The sequence below is a fragment of the Sus scrofa genome, chromosome 2, assembly GCF_000003025.6.
Source record: "Sus scrofa isolate TJ Tabasco breed Duroc chromosome 2, Sscrofa11.1, whole genome shotgun sequence".
NCBI lineage: Eukaryota > Metazoa > Chordata > Mammalia > Artiodactyla > Suidae > Sus > Sus scrofa.
The window spans coordinates 129,379,324-129,400,074 of record NC_010444.4 but is presented as its reverse complement, the minus strand read 5'-3'; the positions used below and the strand labels follow the sequence as shown (position 1 = coordinate 129,400,074).

At 42.3% G+C, this 20,751-nt stretch overlaps 1 long non-coding RNA gene across 1 annotated transcript in view; it reads left to right on the top strand.

The window, feature by feature from the left end:
- LOC102158243 overlaps positions 1-20,751 on the top strand; it is a 1,168,296-nt gene that overhangs the window by 86,274 nt on the left and 1,061,271 nt on the right. The gene's annotated exons all lie outside the window — the stretch shown is intronic.

Sequence of the window (20,751 nt, the reverse complement as noted above, 5' to 3'; positions counted from 1 at the left end):
GCAGGATTCACCAGCTCTCACCTTTGGCAGTGACTGCACTCACAGATGCCCGTGAATACTTGGGTGGTTTTCAGACTGGGCTGAAATACCACCCAAGGAGGGAAAGAGGGAAAATCGGGTATGATAAAGGTGAGGCAGAGGTGCATGCCTCGTACACGCAGTTTGCAAAAGTTCGTTGCTGATCTCCTGAAGGTTACTACTGGTCACGAGGAGCAGACTTCACCGTGAAGGAGTTCAGTGTTTTTCTAGATAAGAGGAGATGGAGGAACTGGGCACATAAAATGGCCTAAAAATATCTGACGATCTGGGAGTTCCCGTCGTGGCGCAGTGGTTAATGAATCCGACTAGGAACCATGAGGTTGCGGGTTCGGTCCCTGCCCCTGCTCAGTGGGTTAATGATCCGGCGTTGCCGTGAGTTGTGGTGTAGTTTGCAGACGCGGCTCGGATCCCGCGTTGCTGTGGCTCTGGCGTAGGCCGGTGGCTACAGCTCCGATTCAACCCCTAGCCTGGGAACCTCCATATGCCGCGGGAGCAGCCCAAGAAATAGCAACAACAGCAACAAAAACAACAACAACAACAGACCAAAAAAAAGACAAAAGACAAAAAAAAAAAAAAATATATATATATATATATATATATATATATATCTGACGATCTGAAGGCCTGTTCTTCCACTTTTCCCAGCTCACCGAGTGCCTCACTCCTAATGTTGCCGGTCAGCCGCTGCAGTGGCTCGTGTTTTGCTCCATGTGGAGGCTGAATGCAAGTGCCAAACCTCAGTTCACAGGCCCTCGGGCAGGGCGGAATAAAAAAGCAGAAAGGGAGAGGTTGGCGAGCCCTTCCTGCATCTGCTGTTTCTTAAGTACCTTCAGATCAAGATAATCAGTAGGCCAAAATGGCGCATTTTGGGGTGGTATGTTCTGAACCCCATTCATCTATTTGCATGAGTAATTATCATTTCACCCTCAAAAATGCCATACGCTTTTGGAAGCCACTAAAATAAATACCCTAAAAATCCAATTTATGCCAATTGGCAATTTAAATAAATTTGTCGCAAATAATTTATAATTAAGAGCCCTAATGAAATCATTTCTTGAAACTGCTCATTTAGAGAATCCTTTCGTTGGGGAAAATATGGTCGTCTTAGGGGGATTTCCAGTATAATCTGGGGTTTCAAGGCAGTGTGCTTATGTTTTTCAAGGGGGTAATGTACACTCATTCCTAAAGACTTCATGGTTTAGAGGGCGTTATCTCTGGAGCACAAATAATTAGGATACCAAGCAAATTGCAGAGGCTTAAAGGAGGTCAAAGAGTGAAAGATCCCACAGCAACTCAGGATCCAAGCCACGTCTGTGACCTTACACCCACAGCTCACGGCAACACCGGATCCTCTGGATAGGGAGGTTGGATGGAAGGGCTGGATCCTTAACCCACTGCCAGGGATCGAACCCGAGTCCTCATGGATAGTAGTCGGGTTCATTAACCACTGAGCCATGATGGGAACTCCATTGGGGGAGACATTTGCAATGTGCTTGGAAACATGGATAAAACTTTGCTAGACTGGCGTGCATAGGGAGGACGTAGGTGTGGGCTCACGTGTGACCACAGGTACAGAAGTAGGGGACTGCCAGATGTGTTTAGGAATCATCCCTTTTTTTCAGAGGTCCGTGTCCTGATGTCCTTGTGGGTAAAGCTGAGGCTTTGTGTTTGGTTTTTGAGGCAGTGGGGAGGGAGGAATGATGTGGTTGGGCTATGTTTGAAAAAGGTAGTGGTGCCTAGAAGAAACTAGAGTGAGGAAGCAAGTCCCAGAGGTCAGGGAGCACAGACTTTGGCTGGAGGACCTATGCCAGAGAACCTATGGCACTGATGAAAGGAACAGCTGGGAGTGACAGCTTTCAAACCTGGGTACCAGGAGAACGACAGTGTTATTAGAGGTAGGGAGGTCGGATGGAAGGGCTGGAATGGAAAGGAAGGTGATCAACTTGAAGAAAGGCACACAAGGGAGAAGGGACGGAACGAGAATCAAGACAGTGGGAGTTCCCCTTGTGGCACAGCGGAAACGAATCCAACTAGTATCCACAAGGATACAGCTTCCATCCCTGGCCTCGCTCAGTGGGTCAGGGATCTGGTGTTGCTGTGAGCTGTGGTGTAGGTCGCAGAAGCCACTCAGATCCTGTGTTGCTGTGGCTGGGGTGTAAGCCTGCAGCTGTAGCTCTCAACCCCTCGCCTGGGAACCTCCATGTGCCGCAGGTGTGGCCCTAAACAAACAAACAAGAAATCACAAAAATGATAAGTTGGAAGAAAGCAAGGAAGTGGGCGGGTCATCAACAGCCACTGAAGGGAAGTTAAAGGGGATGAAGCTTGAAACGGCCCCTGAATTTGTTCATTAGGAGAAGGTTATTGGCAAACCTTGGGAGACTGGTTCCTGTAGGTGTACAAGGAGATTGAAAAGAGTTCAGAAAGAAATGGGTGTAGACAGTAAGATAGAGCTCTTCAAAGAAGGTGATCATGTGTGGATGTGTGTTTTAGTGACGTTTTACTGATAAAGGTTAAAACTAGTGAAGGAAATTGATGAGAGAGCTGGCCTCCGTTTGTTCCTTCAGTGAGTTTTTCTCAGCCCACCATCTACTATGCATGGCACCCGGCAGGGGGATAAAATCATCAGCAAAACAGACACAGTCTCTGCCTCAGGAAGCCTGGAATAGGGAAGACAGATATTTATCAGGTAATCCCAGCTATTTATTTATGTTTTATTTGGCTTTTTAGGGCTGCACCTGTGGCATATGAGAATTCCCAGGCTAGGGGTCAAATTGGTGCTACCGTCAGCAGCCTAAGCCACAGCCATGGCCACGCCAGATCTGAGCCACGTCTGCAACCTACACCACAGCTCACGGCAACACTGAATCCTTAACCCACTGAGCGAGGCCAGGGATCGAACCCGCGTCCTCATGGGTACTAGCGGGGTCCATACTCCGCTGAGCCACCATGGGACTCCCCAGCTATTTAAATACAAACTCTGGACGAGTGCTCTGAAGGGGAAGACCAGGTGGCTGTGAGAGAGTGTGAGAGAGAATGGATCTAGTCTGGGCGCAATGCAAAGGCATCGGTGAAGAAATGAGCTGAGAAATGAAAAGAAAATGAGTGGCGGCTGCGGAGGGGGTGGGGGCTGGAGGGAACAGCGTGAAGAGGCCTGAGGCGGGATTGGCAGGAGGTGGGGGCATGGCTGCACATGCAGGGCCTATTACAGAAACGGAAAAACAGTCTAGGGTACAGGGGAGGTGTTCTTTTTTTGTACTGTAGGGTAGATTAAAAAGGCAGATTATGGGTGTGAATGGCAGGAAGCAGCCAGCGCACGCAGAATGAAAATTGCATATTTCAGAAGTTGTCTTGCTTTATGCTGAGTTAACAATATAAGCCAGTGATTATTAACTCGAAAGGCTGTTTTCTTGTACCGAAGAGTTTGAAGTATGTGTTTCCTGGGGGCTATATGCAGCCCTGCAGTGTTCAGTAGGTGTGCCTTGTTTTGAGCAGCAAATGTATTTCTGGAAAATTGTGTCTAATTCACATTTTTGTAAATTGACTAATTTTAAACACAGCAGGGAGTATGCGTTTTAAAGGAAACCTATGGTGCATCCTTTTGTAAAGGACAGAATCTTTTTGGAAAACAAATGTGTTTTGTGAATCTGTCCTTGGCGGATGGGATGAGGGCGCAGCTATGCTGAGAAACACGTATGTGCATGTGTACTTAGAATTTGACAATTAGCGAATAAGGTCTTGTGAAAAAACGAGCAGCTTCCCTTCAAATTCTTTAGTCTGTAAATATTTTAGTAGGAAGGCCCGACTTCTCTGTCATGGTTCATATTTTTAGAAAGCTCAGTGATGTAAACAATCTCTGGTTTCATTTTAATTGGACATCCCAACTTCTTGAGACTTCTAAGGAGGTATTTTCAGAAGAATGGCGCAGGTGTCTGCATTTTGCAGGACACACACTTTTCCTTCTTCACATTCTTGAATAGCTGCTCGGGAAAAAAAATGACATCTTCATGGAAAGGACCAGCATTGATCTTGTCGATTACTTATTTCTGGGGAGTTGGTGTTTTTTTTTTGTTTGTTTGTTTTGTTTTTTGTTTTTCTAGGGCCACATCTACGGCATATGGAGGTTCCCAGGCTATGGGTCGGATCGGAGCTGTCACGGCTGGCCTACACCGCAGTCACAGGAACCCCAGATCTGAGCCATGTCTGCACCCTGCACCACAGCTCACGGCAATGCCAGATCCTGAACCCACTGAGTGAGACCAGGGATCGAACCCACAACCTCATGGTTCCTAGTCGGATTCATTAACCACAGCGCCACGACGGGAACTCCCCGCTGTGGTTTTGATGTGTGATTGTGTGGCTTGACCTTTCAGGGTGACGCTTAGAGATGTTGCTCTGGAGATAGATTATGCTGGTTGTCTTCTTTTAGTGTTGCCTTCTGGATCTGCTTGATGGGGAATTTATCTGGAAGAGAGGAACTCTTGCCAAGTGCCTATCTTCCTCTGAGAATCACAGATTTCTAAGAGAGGCCGCAGGTCTGCTCTAGGGTTTGGTATAACAGATGTTTACGTTTGATGGAGAATAAAACACAAAATACACTTAACCTTTATTCAGTCTGCTTTATGAATATATTCTACATGCTTTCAGCCCCGGTGAAGTATATTAATAACCTGTGATTGTAAAAATGTCAAGAGTGTTTTCTGTCTCCTGGAATGATTATTTGTCTGCTGAAAGTATAGGGTTTATTTCAACACTCTTGACAAGAAGAAGGAAAAAGGACCTCTGAGTGAAATGTCTACATAGTATACATTATCTAGATTTGCCTCTGCCCCATTCGATTTTACGGAGAACATATAGATGATATTTGCTTTATTCATAGTGGAACTAGTACATTGATTTCTCTGTCTGTAAGCAGGTTTGCCATTAAAAAGAACAAATTAAATGCTCTATCCATGTATGAAAAGAAAAATACTCCCTTAATCTCCTCTCCATCCATGTCCATCTTAGAGTACATTCTTCCTGAGAACAATATAGGAAAATACTAGATTGGAGATGTGGGGACATCTTTTTTTGTTTTTGATTTTTGGCCACACCTGCGGCACATGGAAGTTCCTGGGCCAGGGATTGGAACTGCAGCACAGTTGTGGCCTGCGCTACAGCTGCAGCAACACCGAGATCCTTAACCCACTGCACCACACGGGAGCTTCCTGGGACCTCTTAATTGAATCTTGACCTGGGCATGAATGGTCTGAAGAATTAATGTGAGGAGTCGCATTTACATCTGAGTTCAGCACGCTGGCAAACTTCTGTGAGCCTCTGCTCCTTCACCAGTGTTCTAGATAGAAGTATTTGGAATAATCATTGATTCTTTTTCTTATCGATAGTTGGCTATTGTACAGTTATTTATGTTTCATATTAAAAAAGATCACATCCTCTCTTCCTGCCATCAGGAATCCAGTGTCTGGATGACTGCATCTCCCTGAGTCTGCTTTCTGCTTTAGGCCCATTCCTTCCCAACCTTTCCTGTTCGTTATTGCGAGATTCCTGTCTCTAAACCGCGATTTGTTGTTGATTCTTTTCTTAAGAACTTGGTGTCCATGGCCCATGACGGTGAAGTACTCATTGCACTCCAGCTTTCAAAGTTGGGGCGACCTCATTTGGTCAAAGACTTTGTCTGTCTTCTTCACCACTGAGTTAGTTCCGTGTGTGCAGAAGGGTGCCTGGAACACAGTAGGTGCTTAATCAATACTTTTTAAATACTTGCCAAAACAATGACTTCTGTGGTATCCAAAAACCTTCTTAGAAAGTAAGTGAAAACCAAATGCGTTTATATATTTTTAGCTCTTATTTCTCTTTTCACCAGTTTCAGAACATTCTTGAGCTTCAGCCATTTTCCTGGATACTTACCCTAATTATGCGCAGTGCCCTGCAGTGCAGGCTGTCTGCTCAAGCCAGGCAAACGTGCATGCTTGTTTTCTGACAGGTGCATGTGTGTCTCTGCCTCTGTGTGACTCACCTGGAAACTTCTGCCCACTTCTTTTATCCTCAGTGATCTGACTGTACCCTGATAAAGAAGCACATACTAATAAATCCTGTAATGTTGAAATAAGATCTGATTCCTTTAAAAATGTCCTTGAGGCTGTCCAAGCTTGGCCATCCTTTAAAAAGCTCAATAAAGTTTTTCTTTTTTCACTTTCTTTTTGTCTTTTTAGGGCTGCACTCGAGGCATATAGAAATTCCCAGGCTAGGGGTTGAATCAGAGCTGCAACTGCTGGCTTACACCACAGTTCATGGCAACGCCGGATCCTTAACCGACTGAGCGAGGCCAGGTATTGAACCTGCATCCTGATGGATACTAGTCAGGTTCATTACCACGGAGCCACAACCAGAACACCTCAAGTAAGTCTTTTTGATGCTGGTAGCAGCAAAACTTTGGAGTATTCTTAACCATTCTGTGTAGAGTTTTGATGAGGCAGATAATTGTGATAAGAGATTTAAAGAGCTGAAATGAAGGCAAAGGATTAGGTATTTGTATGGCTCCAAAGTGCAGAACAAAAACAGGGTGACAACTGTTGGGAAGCAGATTTTAGAGCAATATCCCAGAATAACTTTCAAATAATTAGAACCTTGTAAATGTAACAGTCTGTGAGTGGAGTGAGCTTATCATCCCTGGAAGCCTTTGGACATGTGGCAGAGGGGATTCAGTCAACTCATAAAGGGCTGAACTAAAGGATCACATATTCAAAATCTGTAGGTTTACAGTTGCTCCCTGTGACTGGCCATTCACAGATTGTGGAGACGTTGGGAAGGGCTGAAAGTGCTATATCCTATATACATAAATGTGATATTTAATTTATTTGCTTTAATATCACAGTTGAGAAGATACAGTTAAGAAGAGTTGTGTACAGGAGTTCTCTTGTGGTGCAGCAGGTTAAGGATCCAGCGTTGTCTTTGCAGCAGGTTGTCGATGCTGTAACACGGGTTTGATCCCTGGCCCAGGAACTTTCACATGCCATGGCCAAAACAGAACCCAAAACCCCAAAGCAAAAGAAGTGTGTATATCAGAGAGCACATAAAAGCCAGAATGAGAAAGGGAGTATATGGGGGGATGGGGTGGAGGGAAGGTGGGGAGAGAGAGGTGGATATGGTTTGTATGTAAGGAACAAAGGAACACTAACTTCAGCTTTCAGCCTTTGTTATTTTTCCTAAAGGATGTACACTCTTTGTATCCACTCTTGGCACCATCATCACAGCTTTAGTGGGAAGGAACTATTTTCCTTAAATATGGGAAGTAGAGCTCGATTTCTACTTATTTTTTCTTTTGCAATCAGTAGCATCTGGGAGAATGCCGTGATTTGTGGCAGGAGCAGTATGGAGCCCACGTCAGCTGTGTAGACCAGATTCTCGCTTGGGTTGTATCTTGTAATATTTAATGCGTAGCGCCAGAGCTCTTTATAATCATTACCTGATCTTTGCCGCATCCCTGACAGGTAAGTGGTGCTATTCCCAATTTGAAGATGAAACAATGGAAGTGATTTAAGACACCAGGAGTAAGTTTCAGGGCGACCAACAGAAGCTTAAATGCTTTGGTTGTCAGTTTTATGCTTAAGTTCCATGATTAACACATTTCAACCAGCAGTTCTTGAAATGGTGTTGGTCCACAGATGTGCTTCCTGCCAGCCTAGGTGGATCTGGCATTGCGTTGGAACCTCTGATAGGGTCCTGGGAGCTGGAGTACTCCCAAACGTCTTTGAAGGTCATGACGGCTGCCCTTCCATGTGTTTTTCAGGTGTCAGTTGCTTGTTCAGAATGTTGAATCCTATGGGTTTTTTGTCCCTGATTCTTTCTTTCTTTTTTTTTTTTTTTGGTCACCACCTGGCATACAGAGTTCCCGGGGCCAGGGATCAGATCCAAGCCACAGTTGCTATCTAAGCCACAACTGCGGGCAAGGCAGAATCCTTAACCCCCTGTGCTGGGCCAGAGATCCAACCTGCATCCCAGCGCTCCCAAGATGTGCCAGTCCCACCACAGCAGGAACTCCCATCCCTAATTATTCTCCTTAGAATGCTTCCTTAAGCCTGAGTATGTCTGTAGTTGTATTATTATTATTTTGCTTTTTAAGGGCTGCACCCATGGCGTATGGAAGGTCCCAGGCTAGGGGTGAAATGGGAGATAGAGCTGCTGTTTATGCCACAGCCACAGCAGTGCGGGATCCAAGCCACGTCTGTGACCTACACCACAGCTCGTGCCAATGCTGGATCCCCCACCCAGTAAACGAGGCTGGGGATGGAACCTGCATCCTCATGGATACTAGTTGTATTCGTTTCTGCTGCGCCCCAAGGGGAACTCCTGTGTTTTTTTCATTTTTCAAAGTTCCTTCTTTATTAAGGGTTGTCAAGCTCTACACAGTCCCCACCCCACTGCGCTGTCAGTTTGGGGCAGTGAACCAGAGCTAAGAGTGGGGCAGACAAAAGGAACTGGGTCTGGCATGCAAGGCGGCAGCCCAAAGCCTAGGGCGAAGCCGTCCTGTCCCCCTCCCTCCCCCTCTAGGGGGCAGTGTTGAGTATGTGTATGTATGTCTCTGTGTTTAAGTGTGTGTGTGTATTGTATTATCCTTGCTTTACCTCTCCTTGTACTTCACTGCTTTATTACTTTCAAAGACAGGCTGAACTTTTTTCATTATATCATTCTGCTAGCAACCTCTGAATAGTAATAAGAGAAAATTATTTTTCCTGGGAAAAATATTGCTGTGCATCCTGACATTTTTGGCAAGTCGTTTTCTACTCATAATGGGAAGTTTTGATAAAGTGAATTATCTTTTGTGCGGAGTTGTTTTCCTTTGTATTTCCCTGTGCCCACCATTCTCTCAGTTTTCTATTAAATTATTATTTTCTCTGTATCACTTTACAAGTTGTAATTGCTTTGTTATCAGAAAGAGAGAGGTGGATTCATTTTATCCTTTTATCACCTAGCGTCTTGGTGAATGAACTTCAGCACTCCTCATTACCATAGCTTTGTTCTGCTCAGTTTTTAATGATAATTGCCCTTGTCATTTCTTGTAATATAAGCTATAGAAATCTTCTAGTTAAAGAAGAGATTAACAAGTCAGAATATATTTTTAAAATGAATTGAAGAAATTTCCTGTTTCTTTTAAAAGCATTAATTAGATGACAAGGAGCTCATGAAGTGAAATAAACAAAAGATGGACAGATAGCATTGTCCTGGTAAGTCCAGGAAAGAAGCAAATGAGCATGTGGTTAATTGAGACAGAATTTGTCTTTTGGACCTGATTTGTTCATTCTCCTGCCCCCAAATTTGTAGTCCTTTCAAACTTTATTTTCCTTTTCTTCTTTTTTTTTTTTGACGTGGGTGCTCCCCAGATTTCTGTCCTTTAAATGCCACACATCTTTATGATTTTATACTTTTTGTGGAGTGAACACATAAGTGTATGTGTACATTCAGAATTGTTACCTGGAGCCTTAACAAGGGCAGACCTTAGTCACGCCAAAAGCTCCACACCGCCCTCTTCTGTCAAATAGGGGTATTGCCTGTCAAACCAATCAAGGTGAAATCTATAGGCATACTTGGGTGCACTGTGCAGCATTTATGTAGCTGCGTGGTGAGCTGCCCTGCAGAGTGAATAAAGAGATCAAGGAACAGTAGAGTAAGGATTTTCTTACTCTAGATAATCATATGGTGAATTTCAAAGAAAATCGTATACGTTGGCAGCAAAGTCCTCCTTTATTCCCCTTTGATTTATGTCCTCTGTCTATTTAGGCTTTGCTACTATTACCAGATTCTGAATGAATCCAATTCCAGGGTCTTACTTTAAAGAAGAGGTAAGGATCCCATCCTATGTCCCCTTGTCATTTTGACCAAGGTCAGAACAATTTATACCTGCCCGATTCAACCAAAATTAAGTTGTTTAAAAAAATTATTTCCCTGAAAGACAAGAGAAAGCATCCTAGCATTTATAAGAGCATATAATTGAGTACATTTGTAATTTTCTCATCTATACTCGACTCTGTCTAGTTGCAGATGCGATTTGGCAGTCTTCTAGCCTGAAGCGGATCTGTGTTTTAACTACCGTTTTTCTAAATCTTATCCAGAGTCTCTTGCCAGGACCAGTGGTTGTTTTCTCATAACGGAAAGTTTGGATAAAGTAAAATCTCTTCTATACGTTTGTTTTCCTTTGTATTTCTCCATGCCCACCGGTCTCTGTTTTATATTTAATTATTATTATGTTATTATTTTTTATTAATGAATTTTATTACATTTATAGGTGTACAACAATCATCACATCCAAATTTTTGGGATGGACGTGCTGTGTTTAATTATTATTTCCTGTGTATTACTTTACAGGTGGAAATTGCTTTGTTCGTAAATTGCTTTCTACGAGAAATTGCTTCTTCGTTTTCTCCCAAGGTGTGGGTGAATAGATCCGCTGCTTTGGGTCACAGAGACACTTTGATGTTTTCCTCATAAAGATTCTTTCCCTTACCTGTAAGGAAAGAACTCTTGTGTTCAGAACTGTGTTTGTACTGTTCTGAGTGTTAGCACTCTTTTCGTGAATGGCATTCACGCATCTCTAACTCATAGCGTGGAGCCTGGTGCATATTAGGGTCTCAGTAAATATTTGTTGAATAAATTAATTGAAGACATATTTTCTGTTTTCGAGGTATTTGGAGTCAGATGGAAGAGCTTACAGTTTAGAGCTGTGGGCGCCTGAAATTCCTGTCCTGGTGCTTGACCTTTTCCCTTAAACTTGCCTCAAGCTTATTCACTAGACGCTTCAGGCTTGCTTAACTTTTTGATGGTGCTCAGCAGTTCCAGCTAACATCTGGAGAGAGTTCATGGTAGGGGACGTGTGGGCTAAGAATGCCAGCTTTCCCCATAGCCGGACTGTAATGAATTGCTTCCTTGCACTAACCAGAGGCAGACTCGCGCTCCAGTTTGTGCCTTGTTACATGCTTCTGTTTCTGGACTGAGGGATCCCTCCAGCTCTCTGCTCACTGACGACACAGAGGTGATTTTGTCCCAAGCCCACGGGTTGGATAACATGTGGCATTTCACTCATGTAGGTCCCACATCCTCTCTACTTTTTAGGTACCTTGTGAAAAGGATGACCCAAACCACATTCTGACAGTTTAACATCCTCAAAACTTGCTTTTTTCCCCTTCTCACCAGTGGATATGCTGTCACAGTTAATGTTTGAAATTTGAGTTTAGATGTTCTGATGCCTAAACTAGAGCCCTTTCCATATCTTCGAAGACTTAGTGACTTTCGGAAATACTTGATTGACTTAGTGATGTTTATTTACCATGGTACTTAATTATTTACCTATCTTTGTGACCCTTAATTTTATTCTAAATGAAATTTCTCTTTTCCTTTGGTGGCCTGAAAACCTTGTAAGAATTGTCTCTATATATTTTTGCCATGCCATTCTTCACAACTTCTTCCAGAATGTTGCAGTCTGGCATTTCTGTCTATCCCCTTTTTTCAGACTGTAATCATCCTAGAAATTACTGAACCCTGTGGTTTTATCGAGAACTGTCTTCTGGGTCTTTCTATAGTCCTGGGGCTGATGCTCAGTTTTTCTGTTCTTTTAGCATCAAAGACACGGCCCTCTCCAGATAATAATGGTATATCTTAGCTAATTCCTTTTTAAGACATTTTGAATTATGAAAAATTTCAAACATAGACAGAAGTAGCAAAAATAGTATAACAAATCCCTGTTTATCCATCAGCCAGTTTCGAGAATGGTTAACCCTTGGCTATTCTGAATTTATCTGTTTCTCCATACTTTATTTTTCAGGGGATTAAAGCAGATCTTAGACTGCATATTTGAAGTATAAATAATTCAGTAAGTCTCTCCAGCACATAAAGACTTAAAAAATAACCCTGATGGCATTAGCACACCTAGGCATTGATTATAATTCCTTAGAATCCTTCAGGAATCAGTTTGAGTTCAGTTCCCCTGTTTATGCCAGCTATTGCGGAATATGAACCATTTGTCTGTTAGAATTTTCTTCATCCTGCATCTGGCTGGTTGAATCCTTGAGTGTCTTCAGTATGTCCTCTCATCTCTAAATTTTTTTATAAACTGGTAACTAGACCTAGAGCAGCACTGTTCAGTAGGAATAGCACGAGCCACACTCGTAAGTTAAAGTATTTCAGATATTGCTAAAGTCCCTTCCATAGGGGTTGTATTATTTTGCCTCCTTGACCAGCAGTGTATGAGAGTGCTTATTTCCATAGAGTCTTGCAAACAGTTCTCTAAACTGTCAAGCAGAATGGTTTTTGTCAATTTGGTTTGTAAGAAATAGCATCTCAGTGTAGTTTTAACTCACACTTCTCTTATCAAGGTGGGTTAAGCATCTTTTCTTTTAAGTGCTATTTCCATTCTCTCTTGTTAATTGTCTAGGGCTGCACCCAAGGCATATGGTGATTCTCAGGCTAGGGGTCTTATCAGAGCTGTAGCCACCGGCCTACACCAGGGCCACAGCAACGCAGGATCTGAGCCTCGTCTTCAACCTACACCACAGCTCACGGCAACGCCGGATCCTTAACCCACTGAGCGAGGCCAGGGATCGAACCTGCAGCCTCATGGTTTCTTGTCGGATTCGTTAACCACTAAGCCATGACTGGAACTCCTGGATTGTTGATATAATATAGGCATATGAAATTTATCATCTATCTCACTTATATATCTCAAACAGTAACTTATTTTTATTTTTATTTTTTTGGATTGCACTTGTGGCATATGGAAGTTCCCAGGCTAGGGGTCGAATCAGAGCTGCAGCTGCCGGTCTACACCACAGCCACAGCAATGCCAGATCCAAGCCACGTCTGTGACCCACACCACAGCTCATGGCAACACCAGATCCTTAATCTGCTGAGTGAGACCAGGGATCAAATCTGCATCCTTATGGATACTAGTCAGGTTCATTTCTGCTGAGTCCAGGATGAAAATTCCTCAAACGTAGTAACTTTTAAACCCTCAGTTAATATGTTTCAGAAAGTAGGAACATACAGCCTCATGGAGATTTGAACTGACATTTTATAAGATGACTTGCTTAAAGATGCCAGTTCACCAGTGATCTCAACCATTCTCTCTACAGATTGGGTTCATCTGCTTTTGATTTTTTCTATCAAGGAGACATCTCATCTTTGGCCTCTCATCATGAACTTTTAAGTCACTAAACAAAGTCCACCTTTTCTGATGAGCCCATTCGCATGGACATGGCTGATCTATGTGCAGGTCAAATAGAAAGCTGACTAGATGGTGGGACTCCCCAGATGCTCAAGGACCCTTTTTCCTGAACTTTTTTTGTTTGCCTCATCTGCTTGGTCATAGGAGCCGGAATTCTCTAATCCACAGCATTGAAAGTTCCTGATAAAATGTATTTGTTATTTGAGAGGAGATAACACGTTCTCCTTGCATGGTCATTTATATCTTTGGTTGAAATAATTTCACAGATTTTTAGCCCGTCATCTAATCATGTCTTAGATAATGGGCAGTTTTGATCACAAGACAGGGGACAAGAATTAGCAGGTAAATGGATAATGTTATAGGATAGGTCTAGCGGTATGTATACTTGGACAAACTGGGCAAAGGCAGGATTGATAGGAAGGGGTCTGGGGAGTCCTTTAGACATAGTTCTCTTCTGTATTTTTTTCCTAGGAAAAAAAGCCTTTGTTCATAATGATGCTCTTTCTTGTTCCTTATAATGAACGCTTAAGTTCAGTTAAATAGTGTGTATTCAGTTTCTAAATGTTGAAAGTGTTTGGGCTACGGAGTAATCTTTAAGTGACGATAATTATTTTAATGCTAAAATTAAATAAGGAAACAAGAAGTTTGCAGGAAAGCAGAGCTCATTTGCACATTGATTAAGAAGTATCTGCGACGATTGGAGCAGGAGTTTAACAGACTTTTTTTTACGAATCATATATATGTTTTCCGGTTAGAATTGGGAATATTTGGAGTTCCCACTGTAGTGCAGCAGGTTAAGGATCTGGTGTTGCTGCAGCTGTGGCATAGGTTGCACGTGTGCCTCAAATTTGATCCCTGGCCCAGGAACTTCCACACGCCTCGTGTGTGGTCGAATGGGGGAAAAAAAAAGGAGTTGGGAAATATTCTTTACCTAGGGAGGATGTGGAGTGGCTGGAGGGAGAATGGGTCATTTATAGAGATCTCCTGGGTGAATTTCAAGTATTCTCTTTACCTGTGCTTGTGTGCATGCTAGTGTGTTCCCAGCTGTGAATTTATTTATTTATTTATTTTTCTCTTTTTAGGGCCACACCCTCGGCATATAGAAATTCCCAGGCTAGGGGTCAAATCGGAGCTACAGCTGCTGGCCTACACCACAGCCACAGCATTGTGGGATCTGAGCTGCATCTGTGACCTACACCACAGCTCACAGCAATGCCAGATCCCTAACCCACTGAGTGAGGCCAGGGATCAATCCTGCGTCCTTATGTATCCTAGTCGGGTTTGTTAACCACTGAGCCACAAAGGGAACTCCCCCATTTGGGAATTTAGTGGGTAGGTGCATCAGCTTGTTTTTCTCTATAAAGCTGACAAAACAAAACACCCCTTTCCCTAAACTGTCTTTTATTGTTGTACAATATTCATTTTTGCTAGAATTAAATTCTTGGTACACATGCCAGGGATTGTTATTGTCCATCTCCTTCAATCTTGGATGCACTGTGATTTGTAAGATAAGTTTCTTTTCCCCCCTTGCACTTGGGCATTGGAGCATTGGAAATTTTTTTTTTTCCCCACTGTACAGCAAGGGGATCAAGTTATCCTTACATGTATACATTACAATTACATTTTTCCCCCCACCCTTTGTTCTGTTGCAACATGAGTATCTAGACATAGTTCTCAATGCTATTCAGCAGGATCTCCTTGTAAATCTATTCTAAGTTGTGTCTGATAAGCCCAAGCTCCCAATCCCTCCCACTGCATCCCCCTCCCATCAGGCAGCCACAAGTCTTTTTTCCAAGTCCATGATTTTCTTTTCTGAGGAGATGTTCATTTGTGCTGGATATTAGATTCCAGTTACAAGTGATATCATATGGTATTTGTCTTTGTCTTTCTGGCTCATTTCACTCAGCATGAGATTCTTTAGCTCCATCCATGTTGCTGCAAATGGCATTATGTCATGCTTTTTTATGGCTGAGTAGTATTCCATTGTGTATATATACCACCTCTTCCGAATCCAGTCATCTGTTGACGGACATTTGGGTTGTTTCCATGTCCTGGCTATTGTGAATAGTGCTGCAGTGAACATGCGGGTGCAGGAACATTGGAATTAAATCATGTCGTATCTGATAAGAACTGCCCAGGCCAATCCTAAGGATTTCTTTGTGCGGTTGGAAGATATCTTTTGTTATTATTCCTTTTCTGGTCAAATGTCAGATGCTTTTCCTTGTCACTTGTGATTTTTCATCCTTTTGGCCATATCGTCAATGCTATTGACAGTTTTACTTAGGACTCTATTTTGCTTGCAGCCGTCTCAAATATGATTAGGATTTTGATGTGGAAGCTGATTTGATTTTTGAATCTTGCTTTTTATCTCTGCTGCCAATTCAGTAAAAAAAAAATCTTAGTAGAGTGTTAGGCCCCAGGAGCACTAGGTTGCTTAATAAATATGATTTGATCATGATTAAGGTGACATTTTTTAGCAAACCATCAATGTCCTTGCCAAGTGCTAATCTTTATGTTGCTATGCGTCGCTTATTTGAAGCACTCAACACGCTTTATGAGCCCTCTCCTAAAGCTGGATGTCACTGTCAACTGCTGTTCAGTTTTTTTCTTTGACATTATTTTCAAAATTCAGCACAAGACGATATAGTTGAAGCCACCGCAGATCTCATTTTGTTGGCGAAATAGAAGATCCAATAGGCTAGCCATCTAAAGCGGGCCCTAACCAAGGATAGCTGACTTTATTATTATTTTCATTTCATTATTGTCTATAGGATGGGCAGGAAAGAGGAATAGACTGGGTATGTTTTAGTTCTTATTTGACTAGATCTTATTCAAAAGGCCTTTGAACATCAGGAATTACGTGTGGCAGTAATTGATAATATTTGATGTTAGAGTATTAGCACAAGTGATTTAAGTTATGGAGAGTGGGCTGTCTTTTTAAGACTTGGAAAGTGTCTTAATGTTCCTGACCCTTTAATTCAGGAGAGGGCAAACTATAGCCCATGAGCCAAATACATAGCTTGTTCGGTAAATACGTTTTCATGGTACACAGCCACACCCATTCATTTGTATATTGTCTGTGGTGGCTTTCATGCTGCAGTGGCAGAGTTGAGTATTAGCTGCAAAGCCTAAAATATTTGCTATCCGACCTTTTCCAGAAAAAGTTTGCCGAATCACACTTTGGTGGAATCAAGTGTTCAGGTGGTACAGGCTTGTTGGGGTCTTTGGTTATTTTGATAGTTGAATTTGAGAACACTGATAAAAAGATGTTTGCTCTCTGTTCCATGTTGTGCTTCTTTAAATATACAGTTTCTTCTAGGACGAATCTACTGTTATCCAAGCATTTGTTCTTTGAATCTGTAAAGATGTAGTCATTACTTGTCTGTATTTTGTGTCAACATCTGCAGAAGGACAGCCGGTGCAAATTCTGTGACATGTATGTGTGTGTGTGAGAGAGAAAAATACAAGATCTTTCTTTGGTTTGATTTCCTGTGTCTTTCTTATGTATTTCTCTTTTACACTCTCAGATATTTTACTCTTGAGCCCATTTCTTTTTTTCTTTTTCTTGTTGCTTTTTAAGGCTGCACCTGTGGCATATGGAAGTTCCCAGGCTAGGGGTCGAATCGAAGCTGGAGCTTCAGCCTATGCCATGGCCATGGCAACATGGGATCCTTAGCTCACTGAATGAGGTTAGGGATCAAACCTACATTCTCACGGATGCTGTGTTGGGTTCTTAACTTGCTGAGCCATGATGGGAACTCCTTTTTTTTTTTTTTTTTTTTTTCTTTAATGACCTTGGACGGTTTCTACTTATCTGCTGTTGTCACAGATGAGGAGTTGGCTCACTCATGTCCTCCTCCTAAACTTTGATCATTACATGTTATTATTTTTAGTTTTGCTTTTAGTTCTTTTCATAACTCTAGAAAATGCATTAATCATTCTTTTTCTGGTTTCCTTTCCTATGGTCAGTTGACTGGATTTTGCTCTAAGATGAAAACGTTAGTGTCTCTACCCATTGATTCCTCTGCTGCCTCTGTTTTTCTCTTCCCCCCTTCCTTCAATTTAATTTTTGCTTTTATCTTGTCAAGGTTGATAACATTTACATTCTGTGCTGCAGTTACAACCATACTTTCTGTGCTTTGTGCCTATGTTTGTTGCCTTGCAGGCTAAAAATAATCAATCTTTTATATTACTGTAAGTATGTAATTAGTTTTTACTGCTAAGATGCGTAGTATGCTAGGGTTCCTTTTCTTTTCTTCTAGGTTCTATTTTACATGCCCCTAGGCTGCTCATCAGGGTAAAATGGAATCTTTTCTTGTGTCCCTCTGTTTTCCTTTTATAGGATTTCTATTAATCAGATGCTGGCCAATCTGGGTTGATTTGATATGCCTTTTAGCTTTTTGCTCGTATTTTCAGTTTCTTTGTTCTTTCTGCTCTGTATTCTGAAAGCTGTTTCAACTTTATTTTCTATCCATTTTATTGCATTTAAAATTTTTGGCAATTGGTCCTCTTGCTCTTTTTACATGTTCTTTCTGGAGAATTCCGTGAACTTCCTGGTTCAACCCTCCCTTCTGATTATAGTTTGAGTGATGGCTCCCTCTGCTTCCGTGTATACATAGGACCATCTTATTCCCTACTCTGTCATCCAGAAATCTGCAAAAATATCTGGTCCATTGATGTCCCATATGTTCTCAGCACTTTTATGAATATACTTCCTTGCGTCTTTTTTTAACTGCCATTTTAATGAGTTTCAAAGGAGAAGAGGCAAAGGCATATGCAGAGTCTACCATCTTGAACTTTATTAAATTCATCTTACTGTGATTTTTCTTTTTTTAAAGAAGCACATATTCTTTCACAGTTTATAATAAATAACCAACACATTTATCTAGTATATTTAAATTCGAGTCAACAAATTTTTCTCAAATATTTGATTATGACTGAGATTCTTATAAATGCAAAAATGCACATTTTAATTTTCACTTTGTATAATTTTTCTTTCTTCAAGTGAGTTTTATATTTTTCAAACTCAAAGTTTTAAAGTTTAAGATCCTACATGACATGATTTTAAAATGGCATTTAGGAGTTCCCATCGTGGCTCAGTGGTTAAAGAATCTGACTAGGAACCATGAAGTTGTGGGTTCGATACCTGGCTTCACTCAGTGGGTTAAGGATCCAGCGTTGCTGTGGCTGCGGCTAGGCCGATGGCTACAGCTCCAGTTAGACCCCTAGCCTGGGAACCTCCATAAGCCACGGGTGCAGCCCTAGAAAAGACAAAAAGGAAAAAAAAAGGCATTTATATTTAAATCTATTTCCCACCATAAATCAACCACAGGCTCCATATGCATTCAATTATGTATATAGTTTCTTATGAACACAATTGGCGCAAGCTTGCTTTTTCTCATTGTGATTTGCTTTCTTAATGAATTTCCCCTCTGGCATGTTCTTTGTATTTACATATAACTTAGCAATTATTTTTCTCAGAGAATCTTTTTTTTTTTTGTTGTTGTTGTCTTTTTAGGGCCTCATAGGAGGCACATGGAGGTTCCCAGGCTAGGGGTTGAATTGGAGCTGTAGCTGCTGGCCTACACCACAGCCATAGCAACACAGGAGCCGAGCCGCGTCTTCAAACTACACCACAGCTCATGGCAACCGGATTCTTAACCCATTGAGCAAGGCAGGGATCAAACCTTAGTCCTTATGGTTACTGGTCAGATTCATCTCCTCTGAGCCACGACAGGAACTCCTAAGCACAAAATTAAATACCTATTTTTCCCCCACTTCTTTAAGATATTTTGTGTGTAGGTAGGAATTTCCTACTGTTTTTCCTTATTAGACATCTTGCAAATTCTTTTTCTTGGGACTGAATTCTTCCTTCTTAGAATTTCTGTGTTTAAGCCCCAACCCCCAGAGTGACTGTATTTGGAGATAAGGCCTCGACAGAAGTAATTAAGGTTATATGAGGTCATGAGGCTTGTATCTCTAATCAAATGGGATTGGTGCCCCTACAAGAAGAAATACCTCTCTACCAGGTAACCACACACAGCAAGAAGGTGACATTGAATTGGGCGGCATTTTGACCTTGGACTTCTTAGTCTCTGGAACTGTGAGAAATACATTTTTCTTGTTGAAGCCATGCAGTCTATGGTATTTTTGTCATGGCAGCCCAGGCTGACCAATACCGATACCTACAAAGGTTTTGAGTTGTTTGCCACTCTTCTGTATACCCTTCTCTTGCACAGATGTTGACTTAACTAGTGTATTGTTGGCCCCAGTATCTGTTAGTTCTGCTTCTGTGGATCCAACCAATTTGTGTGGATGGCAAATATATGGCAAAGAGCTTCCAGGAGGTTCCCAGAGGCAAAACTTGAATTTGCCTTGCCCTGGCAACCACTGACATCCAGACATGATTTAAAGTCTATGGGAGGAGGTGTGTAGGTAAATATAATGCCATTTTATGTAAAGGACTTGAGCACCTTTGGATTTTGGTATTTGTGATGGGGGCAGGAGGTTCTGGAGCTGGTCTGCAGTGGATCCAGAGAGATGACGGTCATTGGTTTATTGAATGGGCTGAAATGGTTCAATCAAAAATGGCTCTCTTTTGCTCTTATCATACCGTTTTGGAGCAAATTTTTTTTGTTTTCGTCTTGCTGGACTCTATCTTAAAGGAGCCCATAGGTTTCTGCTTCTTTTTAGCTACAAAAGTAGTCCAGTTTTAAAGTCGTTTTAAAAAAACCTGCCTAGTTCAATGTTGCACGTCAAATTTTCACTAACGACGCTGACTACCTTTCCCGCTCAGGCTGTGGCTAGAGAACCCGGGAGGAAAAGGGGGTTTGGTTGTTCTTTCCATCCCTGGTTCTCCACTTCTCCCCTGGTTTGCTCTGCTCCCGGTTCCCCCAGGATGGGAAGATGTAGAGAAACGAGGACACAGACTGATGGGAGCAGTGCTGCCGATGCCCATGGTTATAACAAGAGCGCAAATGGTGCCCCCCTCCCCTCCCCCACCCCTTGCTCTCCCACAGTGGGGATAATGCTCATTGTGACCCTTCCTCACACATCCCCGACCCCAACCATGTTGCCACCCATCCTTCTGCTGGGAGCGTTTCCTCCAGTCCGCTTCCTTGGCAGTAGAAACTTGAGACATAGTTTCACTGAATTTAAGCAGATTCTGTGCTTCCTTCTTGCCATGGGATTATTGCTTCTGTCAGTGTCATTTGTCTTAGATGGCCTCCTATCTTTATGCTTCTACAGGCATGAAGCTGCTCCTAGTCTTTGTTTGCTGAATTTCTCCCAGGTCTAGGAATTTGTGTTCATTTCTCCCAAGAATTTTGCTGCACTGCCTTTCAGCAGGAGCACAGGGCTGGCCTCTGATAGATTCATCCAGGAGTGACCAGCTAGTGAGAAGCTCCTTGGCTTCCTACAGAAACTCCAGGATCTCTGACTGGTTCTCTTGAGAAATTTCCTTGCTTGTCTTAGAGGTGGAGCTCCTGAGGGAGGCAGAGGGG